This window comes from Manacus candei, unplaced genomic scaffold, assembly GCF_025592945.1.
Source record: "Manacus candei isolate 608988 ecotype Guabito, Panama unplaced genomic scaffold, ASM2559294v1 h1tg000142l, whole genome shotgun sequence".
NCBI classification, from domain to species: Eukaryota; Metazoa; Chordata; class Aves; order Passeriformes; family Pipridae; genus Manacus; species Manacus candei.
In genome coordinates, this window is record NW_026138190.1 from 560,046 (window position 1) to 580,080 (window position 20,035).

General features: G+C 47.9%; 4 protein-coding genes across 26 annotated transcripts in view; 2 read left to right on the forward strand and 2 right to left on the reverse strand.

Annotated features, from left to right (window-relative positions):
• LOC127462835 (zinc finger protein 239-like) overlaps window positions 1–20,035 on the reverse strand; it is a 306,020-nt gene that overhangs the window by 66,569 nt on the left and 219,416 nt on the right. The gene's annotated exons all lie outside the window — the stretch shown is intronic.
• LOC127462846 (zinc finger protein 239-like) overlaps window positions 1–20,035 on the forward strand; it is a 293,082-nt gene that overhangs the window by 53,298 nt on the left and 219,749 nt on the right. The window lies entirely within an intron of this gene.
• Window positions 1–20,035, forward strand: part of LOC127462852 (zinc finger protein 239-like) — a 151,438-nt gene that overhangs the window by 48,749 nt on the left and 82,654 nt on the right. The gene's annotated exons all lie outside the window — the stretch shown is intronic.
• LOC127462842 (zinc finger protein 239-like) overlaps window positions 1–20,035 on the reverse strand; it is a 211,337-nt gene that overhangs the window by 5,468 nt on the left and 185,834 nt on the right. Inside the window, exon 1 of one of the 2 annotated variants that reach the window (XM_051771770.1) lies at window positions 850–1,169. The exons of the other annotated variant lie outside the window; for it this stretch is intronic. The gene's annotated coding sequence lies outside the window, so the exon portion shown is untranslated. Of the gene's footprint in view, window positions 1–849; window positions 1,170–20,035 lie in introns of those variants that run through there. 2 annotated transcript variants of the gene reach the window in all.

Below are 20,035 nucleotides of genomic sequence, written 5' to 3' on the forward strand. Positions count from 1 at the left end.
CAGGTGAGTCCTGAGACTCAAAAGTCATGAATTCCCCTCAGAAATCCACCCCTGGACTCATCGAAACCTCCTCAAGGACACCCCAAATCCTCTCAGAGACATCAACACCACCACCCCCCCGGACCCCTAAACCCTCTCAAGTGACCTGCAAAACCCACCTGGGACCCCCCAAGCCCTTTCAGGGACCCCAAAAACCCTCTGGGACTCACTCCCAAAATCCCCCTAGAAATCCCAAAACTGCTTCAAAGACCCTCTCAAAGACCCCCAAGACCTCCCGATTTCCTCGGAGACTCCAAAACTCCCTCAGGGATTCCCAAACCCCTTCAGGGACCTTCAACCTCCCCCCCAAGTCTCCTCAGGACACCAAATCCCCTCACAGACCCCCCAAAACCTTTTCAGAGACCCCTAAAAGCTCCTAAGGGACCACAAAATCGCCTCAGGAACCCCAAAACCACAGAACAGCAGAAAAGCTTTCTGTAAATGAAAGGGCGAAGTCTGAGAAGGAGGAGACCAAGGAAAAACTGAAGCAAAGCAAAAAAATCATCCTGGCCCTTGCAGCTTTTCCTTGACCTTTTTCGGGGTTCTTTTGTTGGTTGGGTAGTTTCGAATGTTTTTTCCCGAGGCACTTTCCCAGGAACTGAATAGACCATCCGGGTTCTTGGGAGGCCCCCCGGGCCCCGCAGCCCCCGAGAGGGTTCCAAGGCCCCGCGCTCTGACCCTCGGGAACCCCCGAACCCCCCCCGCCAAACCCTCCCGAGCCCTCCAGCCTTTCCACCCACAGCCGCGCTCCCCGCAGCCCCCGAGAGGACCCCCAGACCCCGCTCTCCCGCACCCCCCGCCAGCTCTTACAGCACAATGCGGGCCCCGCCGCCATCACCGATTCCCGGAAGTCAACACGGCGCTCTGCGCGCGCACCGCGTTTAGAGAACACCGCCGCAGCCAATCAGCGCGCCACGCCCCCGCGAGGCACCATGGGAGTTGTAGTCCTTGCGGCGGGTCATAGCGGCCATTTGCACGTGAGCGTAGTGAGGATAATAAGTTTTTCGATTTTCTTCCTTTTCTGTCTTTTCTTTTTTTCCTCTTTTTAATTTTTTTCTGCTTTCTTTTTTCCCCTTTTTTCTTTTTTCTTTCTCTTTTTCTTTTTCCACTTTTTTTTTTGTCTTTTTTATTATTTGTCTCATTTTTTCCTGTTTTTTCTATCTTTTTTTCGTCTTTTTTTTCTCCTTTTTTTTTCTTTTTCTTTTTTTTCCCATTGTTTTCTATCAGTTGTATTTTCAAGGAAGACTTAAACACATATAAAAAAAAATCTCCATGTACATGGCTTACAACAACAGATATTCTGGCATTGTTCCAGGTTCCTGAGGATTCCCAAGATCACAAACACGAAGACACCAAGGGTGGAAGCCAAGCAACTTTATCCTGCCCCTTGCTGTAGCGTTCAATTCACACCCAGCCCTGGATTTCTGGAAAGCCGTTGGGCAGAAGCAGGAGATGGAGCTGGTGCTCGGCAGGAGGGGCAGGCAGGCCCTGCACCTTCCGTTAGAGGCACTTCAATTATCCAGGAGATCCAATGGTTCCAGGGCTGTGTGTCCATTCTTCAGGCATCCAGCCCCGGCGCGGCCCCGGCGCCGCCGCAGCCAAAAGCAGCCCCGTTTCCCAAAAGCACCATGAGGAAGGACGGGGGTGGAAAACCCCCGCCGGAGGTAAAGGAGCACCCTTAAAGGCAGGAGAGAGACCCCCCACCGCAGGGAGATTCCCACAAGTCAAGGTAGGAGACAGAGCCCTCAGCAGAGGCCCTAAAGCCCCGTTAGCGGGGATATCAATAGGCTGAGCAGCAGAGCAGATACAAACGGCAGGGAATACATTCTCCTTCTCCCCAAAGACGTCATCCAACAAGTCTAAAAGCTGCATTTTCAAGGTGTCCAAATTGAAATAGAACATTGCCATCATTGTCCCTTTGTCCCTACATCAGGCTCTGTTACTCTCCACGGCTGCATCAAAGGAAATGTTCCTTGCTTATCCCTATCGCTCATCCATGACTTTCTGTCCTTTTGTTCCATGAGGGTACACAGTGGGCCCATAAGGCCCTGCAGGGTCACAATGGCCTCTTGATTCCATGAGCTTCCACAATCTCCAAATGTTCCTTTAGTTCCATGAGGCCCTGCAGTCCCTGAGGTGGTGATCGGAGCCGTCTGGGGCACAGGGACACAAAATGAGGGAGTTTTCCATTGTGGGGGAAGGAAGGAGGGAGCAGCAGAACTGACCCCTTGGACACCTGGCAGGCAGGCTTTGGCTGGAAGTTGGTGATGGGGAGCTGAGTGAAGCCCTCACAATCCAGGAGGAAATGGTCAGTGACTTGCTCTGCCAATGAGACCCCCACAAGTGCCTGGGCCCACATGGGATGCACCCAAGAGTCCCAAGGGAGCTGGAGAAAGAGCTGGCCAAGCCACTCTCACTCATTCCCCAGCAGTGCTGCAAAACTGCACAAGTCCCAGCTGACTGACAACAAGCAAATGGAATGCCCATCCCCAGGAAGGGCCAAAAGGAGCATCTGGGCAACTCCTGGCCTGTCCCATTGGCCTCAGGACTGGGGAAGTCCACGCAGCAGATCCTCCTCAGTGCCATCCCATGGCACGGGCAGGACAACCAGGGGACCCAGCCCAGCCAGTGTGGGGTTGGGAAAGGCAGGTCCTGCCTGACCAACCTCATCTCCTTTTCTGACAAAGGACCCGCTCAGCAGCTGAGGGAAAGGCTGGGGATGTGTCTCTCTAGAATTCCAGAAAGCCAACTTTGGCACCATCTCCCCCAGCATCTCCTGCACAAACTGGCTGCTCATGGCTTGCCTGGGGAACTGTTTGCTGAGTGCCAAAGTGTCTGATGGCCCAGGGAGTGGTGGGGAATGGAAGGAAATCCAGGTGGGGCCGGTCACTAGTGGGGTTCCCAAGGGCTCAGGGTTGGGGCTGCTCCTGTTTAACACCGTTCTTGATGATCTGGGTCAGGGGATCGAGTGCCCCCTCAGTAAAGTCATGGACAACACCACGTTGGGTGTGAGTGTGGATGTGCTGGAGGGCAGGAAGGCTGTGCAGAGGGATCTGGACAGGCTGGATCAGTAAGGCCACGTGTCAGGCCCTGCCATTTGGTCCCAACAACCCCCTGGAACACTCCAGGCTGGGGGCAGAGGGGCTTGAGAGCTGCTCAGCAGGAAGGGACTTGGGGGTGCTGCTTGACAGAGACTGGATATGAACCAGAGTGTGCCCAGAGGGGCAAGAAGGCCAAGGGCATCCTGGCCTTTGTGGAGAAGCGTGTGGCCAGCAGGAGCAGAGAACTGATTGCCGGTCTGTGCTGGGCACTGGGGAGGCCCCACCTGGAGTGCTGTGTCCAGTTCTGACCCCTCAGTGCCAAAAGGCCCTTGAGGGGCTGGAGCGTGTCCAGAGAAGGGAACGGAGCTGGGGAAGGCTCTGGAAAACATGTCTGCTGAGGGACGGCTGAGGGAACTGGGCTTGTTGAGTCTGGAGAAGGGGAGGCTCAGGGGGGACCTCGTTGCTCTCTACAATGACCTGAAAAGAAGGTTTTAGTGGGGTGGGGTTTGGTCTCTTCTGCAAAGCCTTTAGTGACAGGAAGAGAGGAAACGGCCTTAAGTTGCATCAGGTGAGGCTCAGATTAGATGTTAAAAAAACCTTTTTCCACTGAGGGAGTGTTCAGGCACTGGAACAAGTAGCCCAGGGAGGGGGTGGAGTCTCTGGAAGTGTTCAGGTGTGTGGTGGGTTGATTTTGGTTGGACACCAGGTGCCCTCCCAGCTGCTCTATCACTCCCCTTCCCAGTGGGACAGGGGAGGGAGCAAGGTGGAAAAAAAACTCGTGGGTTGGGATAAGGCAGTTTTTATAAAGCAAAAAGCAAAGCAAAGCTTGCGCGCGCAGAAGCCAAAGACAGCAGGGTTTGTTCTCTGCTCCCCATGAGCAGCCATGGTCGGCCACTCCCGAGGAGCAGGGCTTGGGTACCTGTGAGGGTTCCTCAGCAGGCAGCCATTAGACAATGAATGCCCCCCTCCTGCTCCCTGCCTCAGCTTTCAGAGCTGAGCTGACCTCCCATGGGCTGCAATGTCCCTTTGGTCAGTTGGGCTCAGCTGGCCTACTTGGGTCCCCTGCCAGGCTCTTGCCCTCAGCTAAGGAGGGAATGTGTTGGTGCTGTGCTCAGCAGTGGCCAAAACACTGGGGTGTTCTCAACACCCTTCCAGCTGCCAATACCAAGCCCAGCCCTGGGAGGGCTGCTGTGGGGAACTGAACTGCAGCTCAGCCAGACCCAACCCAAATATCTATGGCACATATTCTATAGAATCCATCCTTAGGTATTGCATGATGTATCTATAAGATATTACAAATAATAAGCAATAACAAGGCAAGTGTCCTCCTTAGGGACACACTTCAGAAGGGACCTTGCACTTGATCCCCCCCTCTCTTCAACTTCGAGCCACCCGGTGCCACAGAGGGGGACAGAGCTCCTGTGGAACATCCTATTCCAGTGACACAGAGCAAGGAATAAACCCAAACTTCTCTTGGGGTTTGTTCCCTGGGGGTCTCTGCAGCAGCAGGCACAGCACCACACTGACTGCTCTGAGGTGTGCAGGCATTTGTGGTTCTGCCTGTCTCACACACACACAAAACAGTCTGGGGTAGTGCTGCCCTCAGGACCCCCCCCCAACCTTGCTCCAACTAAAGCCATGGAATTTGTCTTTGTTTCCCTTGGGTTCAGGGTCAGGCTGTGCCTGTGTCCAGCCCAGAGGCTCAGAAAAGCATTTCTCCCATCCCACTGCAATCTGCTGCTGCAGACAGGACCCAGGCACTGGTGGCACTCGCAGTGAGTATTTCCAGGGGCTCTCTGAAGGAACACAAGTGTCTGAAGAAACCAGCACAAGTGTCCACAGAAGTCCCAGTCCTTCATCTCTGAATGAGCTCGTTCAGCCCTGGAAAAACCATCTAAATTTTATTTCCATGGATGTCTAGAGATGAGTTAAGGGTAGCTCAGACCTTTTGGTGAGGAAGGGTTTGTTAACTCTTGAGCATTTGACCTCAGCCTTTGTTCCTGGTTTCTTCCCATTGTTTCAGAGCAGTTCATTTCCCATGGAGAAAGCTCTGATTCCCCAGCACAGTCAGGTTCTCCTGAGCTCAGGAGGTTTCACTGGTCTCATTTTTCTCCAGTATTAATTCTGTGACAAATTCTTGCTTCCTAGGTCAGTGAAATGTTAGAAGATAGAGAATCTCACCTCGATCTTGGAGAGAACACTTGTATGTTTCTTTATTAGATTGAATTCTTCCCTAATAGTTCTGGATGACAGGACACCCATGTGGAAAGTCCCTTTTCTGGTTTTCAGGACTTAAAATAGATGCTTTTCTGATGTCGGTATTTATTGTAGTGCTATTTATTCAGCTGTGAGAGTTGAATTGAGTGGTCCTTGCACCTTTAAAAAGTGTAACCCCTTTCATCTATTATTTTAAAAAACATGCATCAAATGTCAGACGACACAAAGACAGCATGTAGAGATAACCCTGATGTAAGTGATGATTCCAGTCATCCCATGCATGGATAAAAGATTTCCAAGGCTATGTTACTTGGCAGTTCAACATGAACTGGCTGTTTGTTAATCAGAGAACATGAGAAGAACAAAGGAGGGAGAACCAAAATGTTGAAAAAGTATTGTATAGCTGGATGTCAAGGGGGACAAGTAACGTGGGGGTGGATGAGATAAAGCAGAGTCACAGAAACAATGAGCCCTAAGAGGGCAAAATTTGTTTCACTTTGTTTCCTGTGACTTGAGTTTGCTGGTAAAGGTGATACTATTTTGTATTCAGGCAGAGAGCACGTTCTTTAAATCTCCTCAGTCCCCTGTTCCTAGTGCCGCAGTAGATGAAGTCGCTGGGTGATGGTGTGACACCGCCACAGCTCCTCTGCCTGGGATATTGCTGGAGGCAACAACAAACCTGTGTCCTTGGCACAGGAGAAGGAATTTAGTGCTTGAGGGATTAAATTACACAGGCTCCTCTGTGGATCAGATTATGCCTGGACAGTGAGAACAGCAAGAACATTCCTAATAAAAATGCCAGAGTGAAGGGAGCGGAGGGGGAGCAGGGGTAGAAAAAGAAGCAGAGAAATGGAAATGGGCTGGGGCGGTCGGGGGTGGGGGAAGGCAGGCTGGACAATAATAATACGTCGCGACGGAAAGCTCTAGACACCTCAATGTGAGAATCCAGGAACTTCGTTCATTACAGATTGACAGTAGCTTAATATACAATCTATAATAGGTTCATGAATATTACAGAAATTAGGCTCATTATTGGTACTCAGTTAGGTGGTGATATCATCTTAACTGCTTTCCATTGTTTACACAGGTGGCTCATTAAGTGTCTTTTGTTTTGGTAATGCCTAGCTCCTGTTTCTCAGCTCAATTTAGGATACCCGAGGACACTGCCGCCCTGCTATCTCAAACTTTCTCATGGGCCTAGTGAAAACTGCGTCTTATACTTTAGCAGTAGTCTTATACTTTAGCAGCTCATCCATAGCCTTAGCCATGTTCATATGTCCTTGCATTTCTAACCAATCCTCTACAATTCCCCCGTTTTTATTATGGGCCAACAATGCTTTCTTTGTCGTAGTATTTACTCGTCTAGTAATACAAGAAAAGGCAACACGAGCTATTACTAAGATTACAATAACTGTCAATATCCATCGTAGGCCTTCCTTAATATAACTCAGAACCCATTCAGATATAGAACCAAAGATAGATTGAAGCCATGAGTCTATAGGACTAGTCGCTACTGTCACTTTCTTTGTATGATCTGTTAACCATTGCAGTTGTTTATGTATGGAGTTACTGTGATCTGAAAGATTAAAACAGCACATTCCGTCAAAGTCCTTACAGCCATGGCCTTGTGCTAACAACAGAAAATCAATAGCAGCTCGATTTTGTAGGACGGCATGACGTAAACTACCAACGTCTTGTGCAAGTTCTGCTATTACTTGGTTGGTGACATTTGATTGTTTTACAGCCCAGCATGCAAGTTTGCAAATGGATGTTAATGCCTGTGCCGTGCCTACACCTGGGACAATAGATCCAAAGACAGTAGCTGTTCTACCCCATAGCTCTACTTTGTCATCACAATCTGAGGAAAGTTGGTTTAGGCTCCTCTTTTGTTTGCGTGATGAAGTTAGATTTAAAAGCTGTAAAAAGGATGGGGATAACAGCGTAAGTGACCCTATATAGCAGGGCCCTCCGAAGGCACGTACAGGAATGCCAGGCCAAGCTCTGTCACCACAAATAAGAAATACACCTGGTGGTAAGGCACGTGCAGTGTTGTTAACCCAAATACCTGGTGAGGAAAGTTTGACTTCAGCTCCATATGCCCCAAGGCTCTGGTTGTTAGTATTGTTAGTGCCACAATAGTCTCCTACATTTTTATAATTAAACCCTGGGGTACGTGAAGTGACATTAGTCCATCTAGACAAATCGTGGCTTTGATGTGCACTTAACCCAGAATGAAATGTTCCTAGCATAAAGCAAGTTTGAGTCCCATTATCACTTGTATTACGTACAGACAATGATCTCATTAAGTCTAACTCCTGGGGACTCTGGGGTAAAGAGGTATTGAGAGCTTTTATAAGGCACGCAGATGTATTAGAGATAATTATTTCATTCTCACACGATGATGAAACCCAACCAGCAAATAGTAAGTTTAACTTATATACCGAGTTAAAAGGCATACCAAATAAGCAAGTACGAAAAGGATCTGAGGCAGATGCCAAGGACAAGCAAAAGGATGATTGTCCTGTTTGATTTGCCCAGGTGACCCATATGTTTTTCCGAGGGTCAATGGTGTGAAGAGCCCCAACATTGGCAATCATACCCGTGAAAAGAAGAAAACTTATTACATAGTCGTACAATGAAATAGACAGAAATCCTAACATCTTTGCTATACTAATACACAAAAACAGTAAATCAAGTCCGGGCACGTAAGTCTTGCAGTTCCTCAGTTAATTCAGATGCTGTTCCAGTGTCTCCCTCTTCAGCAGGTGCAGGGGAATCAGGTGTTGAAGAGGCTGGAGGTGGTGGTGTAAGGTCAGGTGAGGCTGCAGGCACTGCAGGTGTCTCTCCTCCTCGTTCTCGAGGGCTCTCAATTGCTGGCTTGACCCAACGACTGGGAACCCACAGGGTACCTGTAGAAGTAGACACACAGAAGTAGCCTCGGCCTATAAAGATGACTTCTGCTGGACCTTCCCACATCCCAGTTTTAGGATTCCGATAATGAACCTTCATGGGTGGTCCTTTTGACACCTGCTCTTTCTGATTATGTTTGACGATAGGAGGTACTGAATCATCTCCAAAAATACACAAATGGTTAAGGACAAAAAGAGTTTTGCTAACTCTCTCTCGGGCATCCCTGATGTCTTTGTATTTCTCAAGGTAGCTTTTAATTGTTCCATTCATTCGCTCTACTATAGCTTGTCCAGTAGGCGAATGAGCTATGCCCGTAACATGCTTTATGTCCCACTGCTGCAAGAATTGTCCCAGAATCCTGCTAACATAGGCAGGTCCGTTATCTGTTTTAAACGTTTTAGGGACTCCCATGACAGCAAAGCAATCTGTCAGATGACGCTTCACATCTTGGACCTTTTCTCCTGGCTGCAGCGTAGCCCATACGAAGTGACTGTAGGTGTCAATTGACACATGCATGTATTTCAATCGACCAAAAGCAGGAACATGTGTGACATCCATCTGCCACAACTCATTAGCTTTTAGTCCTTTGGGATTAACTCCCACTCCGAGGCCTACTCCTTTATTTTGCTGACTGCAAATAGGGCATGCTTTCACTATTGCTCTGGCATCTTCAATTGACAGTCCATATGAGTGACTGAGACCTTTTGCATTTTGATGATATACAGCATGAGCCTCTCGTGCTCTCAGGAAAGGAGATATAGGAGCTTCTGTCACTGTTGACACTAGACGATCTGCTCTAGCATTTCCTTCTCCCAGCCCTATATTCCATTGATGACTCCTGATATGCAACACAGCATATCTGGCTGACCGGTAAGCAATTGCTTTGTGAAGCTGCTGTAATAGTTGCATGAGTCTGGCATTCTTAACTTCTCTAATGCTGGCATCTTCAATTTGATTAGCCACTCCTGCAACATACATCGAGTCTGTAACCACATTAAGTGTTTGATCTAGCCAGTGAGATAATGCCCACACAACAGCTGCAAGCTCTAATGTTTGTAAAGAGTCCTTTAAGTGAGCGCTTAAGAAGTGTTGATGCCATCGCCCTTCGTGCCTCCAGGTGGCTACGGCACGCTGCGATCTTTTTCCAGCGTCAGTGAATACGATGATTGCATTCTGAAGTGGTGTTGCAGATCGCTTTGGAACTTGCAGCCACGCCTGGTAGCCATCCAGGCTAGCGTCGGTGACTGCAAAGGACGGATGTTAATGATGGCATCTGACACGAGTAGTGCTCCTTGCAGCTCAGGAGAATGGACTAAATACCAATCTAAGTCCTCCTGTCTTATCGGCACTTGTATTTCATGTGGTTCTGACCCGGTCGCTTGCACAATCCGGTTTCTGCCTTTTTTAATGAGCTCTGATAAAGTCCGAATCCTTTCCTGGACTGTTCTGCGTGGTTGCAAAGACGTTGTCAGCCATTCTAACACAATTTGTTGCCCTTTAGTTGATGTTGCAAGCCGCTTTTGATTGTCCCCCGTTGCAAGCCGCTTTTGATTGTCCCCCGTTTTTATTTTTTGCTGCGTGAGGGCTCCCATAAAATGCTTTTCTCCTGCCAAGATAGTAAGATTGACAGGTACACCCTCTATCCGTCGGTGTGTGACATGATCAGCAATACTGGTCGTAATCCGATGTAAGAGGTTTTGCTGTTCCGGGGTGACAGTTGCTGCTGTTGAAGGGTCTGTACCCTTTAATAGCGGCCTGAGGGGTTCTAGCCACTCATTAGGTATTCCCACTACTGGACGCAGCCACTGTAAGTCTCCTAAGAGTCTCTGAGCATCGTGCAAGGTGGCAATCTCTATATTGATAGACAATTTCTGAGGTCGAACGACAGAGTCTGTGATTTGCCAGCCTAAATAATGCCAGGGACTGGATTCTTGAATTTTCTCAGTGGCTATGACTAAGCCTTGCTGCTGCAACTGATTAACCAGCTGCTGTTTTTGATCTTTTGTAAACTTAGTCGGCTGGGCGAACAATAAATCGTCTACGTAGTGGTAAATTACTGTCGAGGGCCATGATTTTCTGATTGGCTGTAATGCAGCGTCCACGTAGAGCTGACAAAGAGTGGGAGAATTCTTCATTCCCTGAGGCAACACAGTCCACTCATAACGTTGCACTGGTCCTTCCTTGTTTATAGCAGGAACAGTGAATGCAAAACGCTGACGATCCTGCTCATGTAATGCAATAGTGAAGAAGCAGTCCTTAAGATCGATTATTAACAGGAACCAATTTTGTGGGATCATAGCTGGGTTTGGCAGTCCTGGTTGTAATGCCCCCATCGTATGCATCTGGGCATTTACTGCACGTAAATCATGTAACAGCCTGTATTTCCCAGATTTCTTCCTGATCACAAAAATAGGAGTATTCCACGGGCTAGTTGACAAACGCAAATGCCTCTGTTGTAACTGCTCTGACACCAACGCATGTGCCTGTAAAAGACTTTCCCTTTTTAAGGGCCATTGCTCTACCCACACCGGCGTTTCTGTCTTCCATTGGAGCAGGATCGGGAAAGTCCAGGCAATGGCCGTCATGCTAAAGGGGATCTTGGTTCGTTGGTCAGAACCATCCCCATCTGAGCGAGAATGTCTCTCCCTATTAATGCTTGTACTCCTTCGGGTAGGGGGAGAACAGACACCGTACAGTTCACAGTCATTTCATCCAACGTGATAGTTATCGGAGGGGACCTTTTCACCAGAGTCAGACCACCCACTCCTGCAACTGTTGCTCCTGAGTTTACCAAGGGCCACGATGTGGGCCACTTGCGAGCTGCAACAATGCTGACGTCAGCTCCCGTATCCAAAAGAGCAATTAAATGTGTAGTTTGTGAGTTCCATTGGAGCTGGATAGCTTTTCGTGGTCATCTGGCCAAATCTATTGTTAGCAGAGCCGATGCACCAGTAGATCCGAAGCCCTGATCTCCTCGTTCGGGCTTATCCGATGGTCCAGGAGCGATCTGAGGGAGCGGTATCAGTTGTGCGATACGAGATCTGGCCGGTATATGCAAAGGTGGAAATAGTGTATTTACCATGATTGATATTTCTCCAGTGTAATCGGCATCAATCAGTCCCACTAAAACAGTTAATCCAGCCATTGTGGACGAGGACCGACCTATTAACAAAGCCCCCACTGGTTTGCCGTCGATTAACACCGGCCCGTGTACTCCTGTCGGTATTTTCTGAGGACGCTGGTCTATTAGGGTGCAGTCTACTCTGGTTGCGGGATGCAGTGTGAGGTCTGAGCCGGGAAGCTGTGAGTAGTTGGAGCCGTCACTTGTGTCTTGGCGCGGGACCCCTTTGCGCTGGCTTTCCCGTTTCCCGACCCACGCCAGCACATAGCAGGAACATGCGTGTTTTGCTGACAGCGAGAACACCACACCGGACCGGACTGGCACTCTCTTCGTACGTGTCCATATGCTCCACACCGAAAACAGCGTCTTTGTGCTGGTCTGCTTCGTTGGGTGGCTCCGGTTGGAGCTTGTAAGGGCGCAAGCGCGGCTAAAACCTGAGAGCTAGTAGCCTTCGCCTGCTCCTTTAAGCTTTCACCTAGTTCTTTAACTGCGTTCACTAACATAGCATTAGGCCCCTGGGGTATTTGCGCCATTCGCTTTAATAGCTCCTCAATTGACCAATTACCCGGGAGCGTAACAATGACATTGCGAGCTGTAGAATTACAGTTCTGCAGTGCACACTGCTTTAGCAAAGCGCCATGCATATATTCGGGAACCCTCGCTAACTGGATGGCATTAGCAACCCGATCTATAAACGATCCAAAAGGCTCGTCTCTTCCCTGCTTGATCCCCATATATGACGGAACTCCCCCTGGAGCTTTGATCTTATCTAGAGCGAGACGGGCTAGGCGCATAGACTCCCTGATCTTATCCGGCCCTATTAACGCTTGTGCCTCTATTCTGGCGTAAGGTCCGAAGCCCATTAATTCATCTAGCGTAACCCTGTGCAAAGGGTCAGCTGCCTGTCTCTGAACCGCTACGGCCTCCTGGCAAAGCGCCTGCCAGTGCGCACTATGTAGCTTCCAATCAAGGGCAGTGATAGTCGCTACCAATCCACCCCCTTCTGCCGGAGCATAAACTACTGGAAAGGCATTAGTTAAAGTTTCTGCCGCTTCTTTATCTCCCGCTTGCAAAGCATCTGCGGCAATGCCTTGCCAGAGCTTTCGCCGCTCTGCCGCGACAGTACTCGATGTATCGGGTGAGGGGAGTGACGCAGCCCCGGTAGACGAGGTCTGCTGGGACTCAGGGGACGGGCTAGGGAACTCTAGGGAAGGGGCAGTGGGAGTAATAAGAGCCTGCTCTTGGGGTTCAGGCGGGATATGTACAACATTAGTCGAGGGAGGCAGTGGGCACGGAGACTCAGCCGCGAAAGGATTGCCGATGTCTCCCAAACGCTGCGCAGCGGCTCGAGCAGCCTGCTGCTCGGCCTTATGTTGTTGTAAAGCATTAGAAACAGCCTGCCACTGCTTGGCTAACTTTTTAGCTACTTTATCATCATTCAATAAATCCTCCCACAACTTATCCCCGTACCGTTTCCATTCACCTTCATCAAAGACCGTATTGGGGTCCACAAAACACCCTTTCGCAAACCCCACCTTAAGCAATTCCGGTAAATCCTTTTTTAAATCTAACCCTTTAACTCCCCGCTTTCCCAGAAAGCATTGGAGCAATGATAGTGCCGCCTGTCTCTCCATTACCTAAAAAAAAATGTGTTACCACGCTTTGTGCAGCCCTTTCCACAAGACTTTGCGGCTTTGTCGGCGGGCCTCCTTCTTCAGGAGTCTTCCCGGGCGCCGGGTCCAACTATTTTGTTGCTGGGAACGCGGAACTTAACTCTTTCGCCGTCCGAAATCCCCGAAAGGGAGGCGTCCGGCGGCGGCAAGTTGAGCTCTTTTTCGTTCAACCCTTTCGCCTTCTTGTGCTGCACGGCAAGACCGACCGAAACTCCTACGTCCGACCGCGGCTGCGAGAACCCGACTTGGCTCTCGGGAGTCCGACTTGACTCTGACCCAGGAGATCCGACTTGATCTCCTAGGGACCCCCCCTTGGTCCCTGCACACGGGCGCCAATAATAATAATACGTCGCGACGGAAAGCTCTAGACACCTCAATGTGAGAATCCGGGAACTTCGTTTATTGTAGATTGACAGTAGCTTAATATACACTCTATAATAGGTTCATGAATATTACAGAAATTAGGCTCATTATTGGTACTCAGTTAGGTGGTGATATCATCTTAACTGCTTTCCATTGTTTACACAGGTGGCTCATTAAGTGTCTTTTGTTTTGGTAATGCCTTACTCCTGTTTTTCAGCTCAATTTAGAATACTCACGGCCCTGCTATCTCAAACTTTCTCATGGGCCTAGTGAAAACTGCATCTTATACTTTAGCAGTAGTCTTATACTTTAGCAGCTCATCCATAGCCTTAGCCATGTTCATATGTCCTTGCATTTCTAACCAATCCTCTACAGGACAATGCCTTGTTTGGTCCAGCAGCTGTACCAGCTCCACAGCAGATGTCGGGGGAGCTTCTGCCACAGGGACATGCACAAACAGACGGTACCAAAGCTCGGAGAGTGGTTGGGGGCTCTGGGCGTGGCTGCACTCTCACCTCAAGACAGGATATCCCAGGGCAGTGGAACAGCAATTCCTGTCAGCTCACAGCAAAGATTATTGGGGTTTGCACTGGGGAAATATTTACACTCCAGTTTCTTCTGTTTTTAGAACTTTGAGCTTGCAGTCGGGTAGAAGGGCTGGTGGGGGAGTGGGAAGAGACCTGTCGGAGTTGACAGAGAACCTGTCAGCAGCCTGGAAAATAGTGACGAGGTTTAAACTTTTAGGAACTATTTACTGTAATGCCAGACGGAACAAACGTAATGCAGCCCAGACCAAAGGTCACCAATCAAAATGTGTATAGTGTCACCAATAGCATGTCACAGCATGCACAGTGTCTTCAGTGTCACCAATAAGAGTGTGTGCAGTGTCTTCTGTATTACCAATTAAAGTGTATACAGTGTTTTATGCTTGAGACTTTTGACCAATTGTGTTGTGGCATGATAGTGTACAAAGAGTATAAAAGAAACACTTGAGAGCAATAAAGAGCTTCCTGATCACCTTACACCTGGACTACGTCTGATATCTGTGTTGCTCTGGCCATTCTGACTTTATCAACGACAGAGACCCATTCAGGGACACATCTCAGCCCTCAGTTAGATGGAGCTAAACCCCTGATCTTGCTTAGGAATAGCTGCTGATGCTCAGTTTTCTTCTTTCCCTTCTGCCTTAGTGGGATATTACATTTCACTGCAGTATTTGTGATACAATGGTATGTCAGCTGGAATGGTTTGGTTCTTACAGAAAGCATAAATGCATTTTAAGGAAGGTATTTTTACATGGGTGAGGCCTCCAAAAAAACCCTGAAAACCCAAAAGGTAATATAAGTGCAGAATAAAGTGAACTTTGGGGTTTTCTTTTTAATTCTTGGGTAGAAAAGCCATCACAGTTAGGGACAGCAATTTATTGCATTGCTGGAAAAAACCCCAACCAACAAAGAAAAAAAGAAATCTGAATTTGTTTTCTTACAGATTTTTTTTTATCATAATAATCCTTCAAGTGAAAAGGGCTAATTTACTCTTTCTAGAGAAATATTTTAAGTGTGATTATCATCACACAGCTGCTGAAAAGGTCTAAAATAGGACATTGACCTTGAACGTGTTCCTGTGTTTAGGATGTGGTGCTTAACATTCAAGAGACAATAGAACTGCAACTCATTTATTAAGGTATAACCTCAGAATGTTAACTCTTGCTCTGTAAATACATGCCACAAGGATTGTAGAAAACTTGCAGTATCCCATGAAGCACATGTGGTATTTTATCAGTGTAAATATGGATAAGATTTTCAAGGTTTCTGCTGGCAATACTCCATAACTAAAGTAAGTTTTCTCTTTGGTACTGCACTAGTTTATGATTTAATTTTTACTGACATTCCACCAGTCATATTATTAGCTTCACCAAAGGAAAGGGAAATAATCCTGTATTAATTAAACAGAGCAACTGAATTCCCTCAGTCACCTTATCCTTGGCTGTCTGAGACAGTGATGCACTTCAGTTTCCCTAAAGAAACTTCCACTAAAAAAGAGATTGGGGTCATAGTGAGATATCCATATTGATGGGTGTGCCTGAATTATCTTTAGGGAGGAGACCTTTTTTGGTGGGTGACAGGCAATGTGCCTGTGGCTCCCTTTTTCTTTCTGGGTTTTTTTTCCCTTTCTTTTTGTCAGAGGCTTTGGAAAAGGTGTTTTGTCAAGATAATAATATTCATTTATAGCAATGTGAACGGTTTCTATCCTGTACCAGTGAAGGCAGTCCTCTAAATACCCATACCCATGGCCTTGAAAATAAAACAAGGAGAAAATATGGAGTATTTGTTTGAGACCAGATAAATGGAATGTAGTTCAGTAACATGGTAAGGCAATTGCTGTTATTTCACAGAGACATTTCTTTGTATGCTGGAACTGAGGGCAGCAGCAAAAGCTAAAAGCCTTGCTCTGGGTATTTGTGAACACACTGTGGGTAAGTTCAAAGGAGCATTCAGAGATTGTGTTCTGTGAGCCTTTATCCCTAAGATCAAAACAAGGAGTAATTAATGCTTAATACAGCAGATGGCTTTCAAGTCATAACTTGGTCCAGTTTGTCCAACTGTGTCCAAACAGGTGAGCAAAATCTGGAACTTTAGAGGGGTTAGTTTTTTACCTCATTAGTAGGATATCCAGGGGTGCACCAAGTGCCTGCCACTGAGGAGCACAAGAGATGAGCAGACAGTGACAATATTGTTCTAATGTTAATCTCACTGGAGCACGGAGTGAGATCACACCGGAGTTATGTTTCTTTAATTAGTGATTGTGAATAAAGAGAAAATCACATATTTGATGACACTTTAGTATTTATTTCACTCTCTGAACAATAAGGTATTTTCCAGCTGGACTTTGAATAAGGTTCCATGGTATATTGCAAATTTCTGTCTGAAGTTAACAGTCTACTTCTTGCCAAAGAAATTCTCAGCAGCTAACACCCTTTCATCATCTGGCTCTTTCCCTGATGGCTTGAGCTTGTTGCTCCTTTGGGTAAATACCCATTTGACACAATGCAGCTTCTGCCAAGTGCCACTGAATCTCACTTCTTCCCTTGCCTTGAGGTAGTTGTGCTTTAAGAATCTGGCTGTTCAGATGCCCTGAAATGTCTACAGTATTTCAATGGGAAGAAGCTTCAAGATGTGCTGTTTGGCACACATGAAAAATTCCCTGTCCAGAGAGCCATGGAAATGCAGGTGCTGCTCAGTGATGCCCCTTGACTGGGACAGGCACTGCTGACAATGTTTTCCTTCCCCTCTCTGATTCCATTCCCACTGTTTTGTACAGACTCCCTGTGGGAAGATTTTGCACTGTACAGTTTGATAAGTTAGTGCAGATGTGTGTTTGCAGGCATGTTCTTATTCTGTATTCCTGCATAAAATTCAGTAAACTGATACCTGGCTTGAGCTTTTTCTTTTCCCCATAGTACTATTTTTATTTATTTCTACAGAACAGCTGGAGAAAATGAAGGAACACTTAGCCCCAGTTTACTTGTTGCTGTAATCTTTTCACCTTATTTCTTTTCCTCTCCCCCAAACTGATGGGAAACTGTGAAACCCAAGGTCAGGAATGTGGTTGGAATTCCAGGCCCCAGTCCAGGGGAGGTGACACTTTCAGTCCCCAGGGGAAGAAGCCACTGCTTTGTTTATCAACATGCAAAGGACAGCCCAGGATTTCTGGTTCTCCAAGCAGCAGCACTGGCAGGGAAGAGCTGCTTGCTTGGATGGAAGAGGGTTGAGAGAAAAGTAGTGATGGCTCACAGGGGGAGAGGAAAAACGTGTTATTTGGGGGTGTAAAGCAGGGGGGATGACAAGCTAACAAGGTAGTGGAAGAGTGGAAGCCAGGAGTGGGAACAGGAAAAGGAGGGCTTAGAGGAGACAGATCAGGACAGGAGAGACCCTCATGTTTCAGCCCCTGAATATCAAATCTTAGGAGATAATGAAGGAAAATAGAAACAAAGCTCACCTGTCCTTTGGTGAGTTTCCAAATGGATCAGCTGTCATATTTTAAGGAGGGTGTATTCCAGGGAACTTAACACAGAAAAGTGACCACATCAGATGACACATGGATAGGGATTCATCATGGGTGATTTTTATATAAGAGAACACGTACACATGCAAAGATTTGAAAGCATTTTGGAATAAAAACTATTGAAAAAGGGCCATTTTGGGTATAAATCTATAAATAGACACTTGGAGAGATACTCAGTACAAACAACATATTTGCATTTTCATGTTTTGCTCCTGTGCACATGTAAATCAGTTTGTAGGACCTGTATTTTGAGTTCATACAGTCATTGTATTGAAGTTCTGATTTGATCCCAAAATCTCTGTTTATCAAACTGTTACTTAAAGAAGATGTTCTAATACAGTACCGTGCATTAGTACCTCTCATTTTAAAATTTGTTAAAAACAGATTTTTTTTTTGTCTCTAAGTCTAAGTCTCTTTTTTTTTTACTCTACATTTAAGAGCTTTTTAATCCAGTGCTCACAAGCAAATCTACATCATGATTACAGAGTTCCCATTTAACAATATAGAGAGCAGAATGCTACTGGTAATGAAGCTTTTACTAAAGTTGAGTATGGTCATTGTGTTGGTACTTGTTTAATCAGGGACCTTTCATATGACAGAGAAGAACAACTCTGAGCTGGCTCTAAATGAGGCTGAGTTAGTCCACTCTAATCCCTGCACACTTACAGAGCAAATGGATCAGTTCTGGAGCTTTTATTTCTCTTTCTTATATCTAAATACACACACCTAAACATCCAAATATTCGCACAGGGTGTATCTATAACGTAAATATATATATATGTTACGATGCAGCTCTAATCTGTACAGGAACACACAGAGCTGTGTTTGCTCTCAGTTTCACCCATGATGTTAAGTAAAAGATCTGAGGGCTCGTTTTGTTAGCAATAGCTTTTTTTGTTTTTTTTTAACTAAGTAGAAAAGGAGGCTTTAAATTTTTGAATAGTTAATTATATAATTTTTATGGTTTTATATATCATATTATATATACATAATCAAATTCCAGCCCGCCCGCCCCCTCCCCTTTCCCCCCAAAGCAACTTGCAGGACAATGAAAAGTTGAGCTACCCGGAGGCTTCGGCAGGCTGCGCTTGGCGTTATTATTATTATTATTATCATTTGTTTTCCCCCGGCGCCGAGCAGTTCCAAAAGTGAGGGAAGCGGCGGCCGGGACAGCGCGCCGGGAGCCGAGCCCGGCTGCCGCCCCGGCCAAACTCCGCCACCGGCGGCGGCGGCGCAAACTTCGATCCTCTACCTTTGCGGGCAATCCTTCCCCGGGAGCCTGCCAAGGGACCCGCCGAGGTTGGGGCCGAGCAGGGAGGGACAGGGAGGGAGGGAGCGCGGACAGCCCCCGCAGGCCCGTCCGGCGGCGCGGGCACGGCCCGGGCTCTGCCCCGGCGGTCGCCGCCGCCTCAGGCCGCTGCCCCGCCCCCACCCTCTGCCCCCGGCGCCTGATTGGCCGCCGCCCCACCAATGGGTGGGCTCGCCGGGCCGGTGGATGCAAATGTCCCGCCCTGCTGCATATTCATGAGCTGTGGGCGGGGCCTTGAGCCCTCGATCAGGGCCCGGGCGAGCTTTTGGTCTCCGCCCGTGCCGAGTGCGCGGGGTCGGCCCCGGAACCTTTGCTGTTCCCCGCGGGGCGCACGGAGGGTTTGTCGCCGGGCGCACATGGACTGGGGAGAACTCTGCCCGCCGGAGCCGCTCTCTCTGCACCGCCAGGAAGAGCAGGGACCGCTCCCCGCCCCCAGCCCAGCGCCGCACACGCCGGGCACCTCAGCCGTGGGAGGGAGCCCGCGCCGCGCTGGGGCCACGCCGGGAGCGGCCCCGGCGCGGTGGCTGCGACCGGCGCGGGGTGACCGCCCTGCCCGGGGGGGCGGCGGGTGGCACTCGGCGGCGTCCCCCCGCTCCTGCTTTTCCCTGTGGACACTGTGGAAGGAGCCGCAGTTCTTGGCTGGCACCTCTCAGGTACCTGGCGGAATGACCCAGGACAACGGTAATTTACGCCCCACTGACCCCCAGGAGCTTAATTCACCTCTTTACAGGGGTGCTTAGTGACAGGAATGCACATCTGCTTGGGAGACCCCTGCAAAGCGTCCACCCAAAAACACGGTGAACCTTCAAACACAGCTAATCACCAGCCAGAGTGCTGTTTGTAGCTTAGGACTTTTAAACAGTGATTTTTAATGGAATATGTATTTGTGTGTCTTTTTAACGTAAGCATGTTTTATTTCTTTGTTTCAAGTAGACATAATTTTTAAGTATGTATATGGATATTCTTTAGCCCTAATTTCTTCATTTGGATCTTTTCCTGAAAAAACGATACTTCGATCTCAGTATAAACTATGAATAAAGTGGGAAGAATTTTTCTGAGGTTTTTCTCAAATAGCAGGCTTAGGGAAAGAAGGCCCTCAGATACTTTGGGGGAGATGTGGAGAGCTGAGCAGGAAGGCTCAGGAAAAGAACAAAACCATCACTGTGCACAAATCTGGAAAGATGAAGGAGCTTCGGGAAGCCCTTCACGTCTGCAAAGGGTTTAGTCTTTTTTAACAGCTTACAGGAGATGGTGACTCTGAGCCTCCTCCCCTTCCAATTCAGCTTTTGGCACAGTT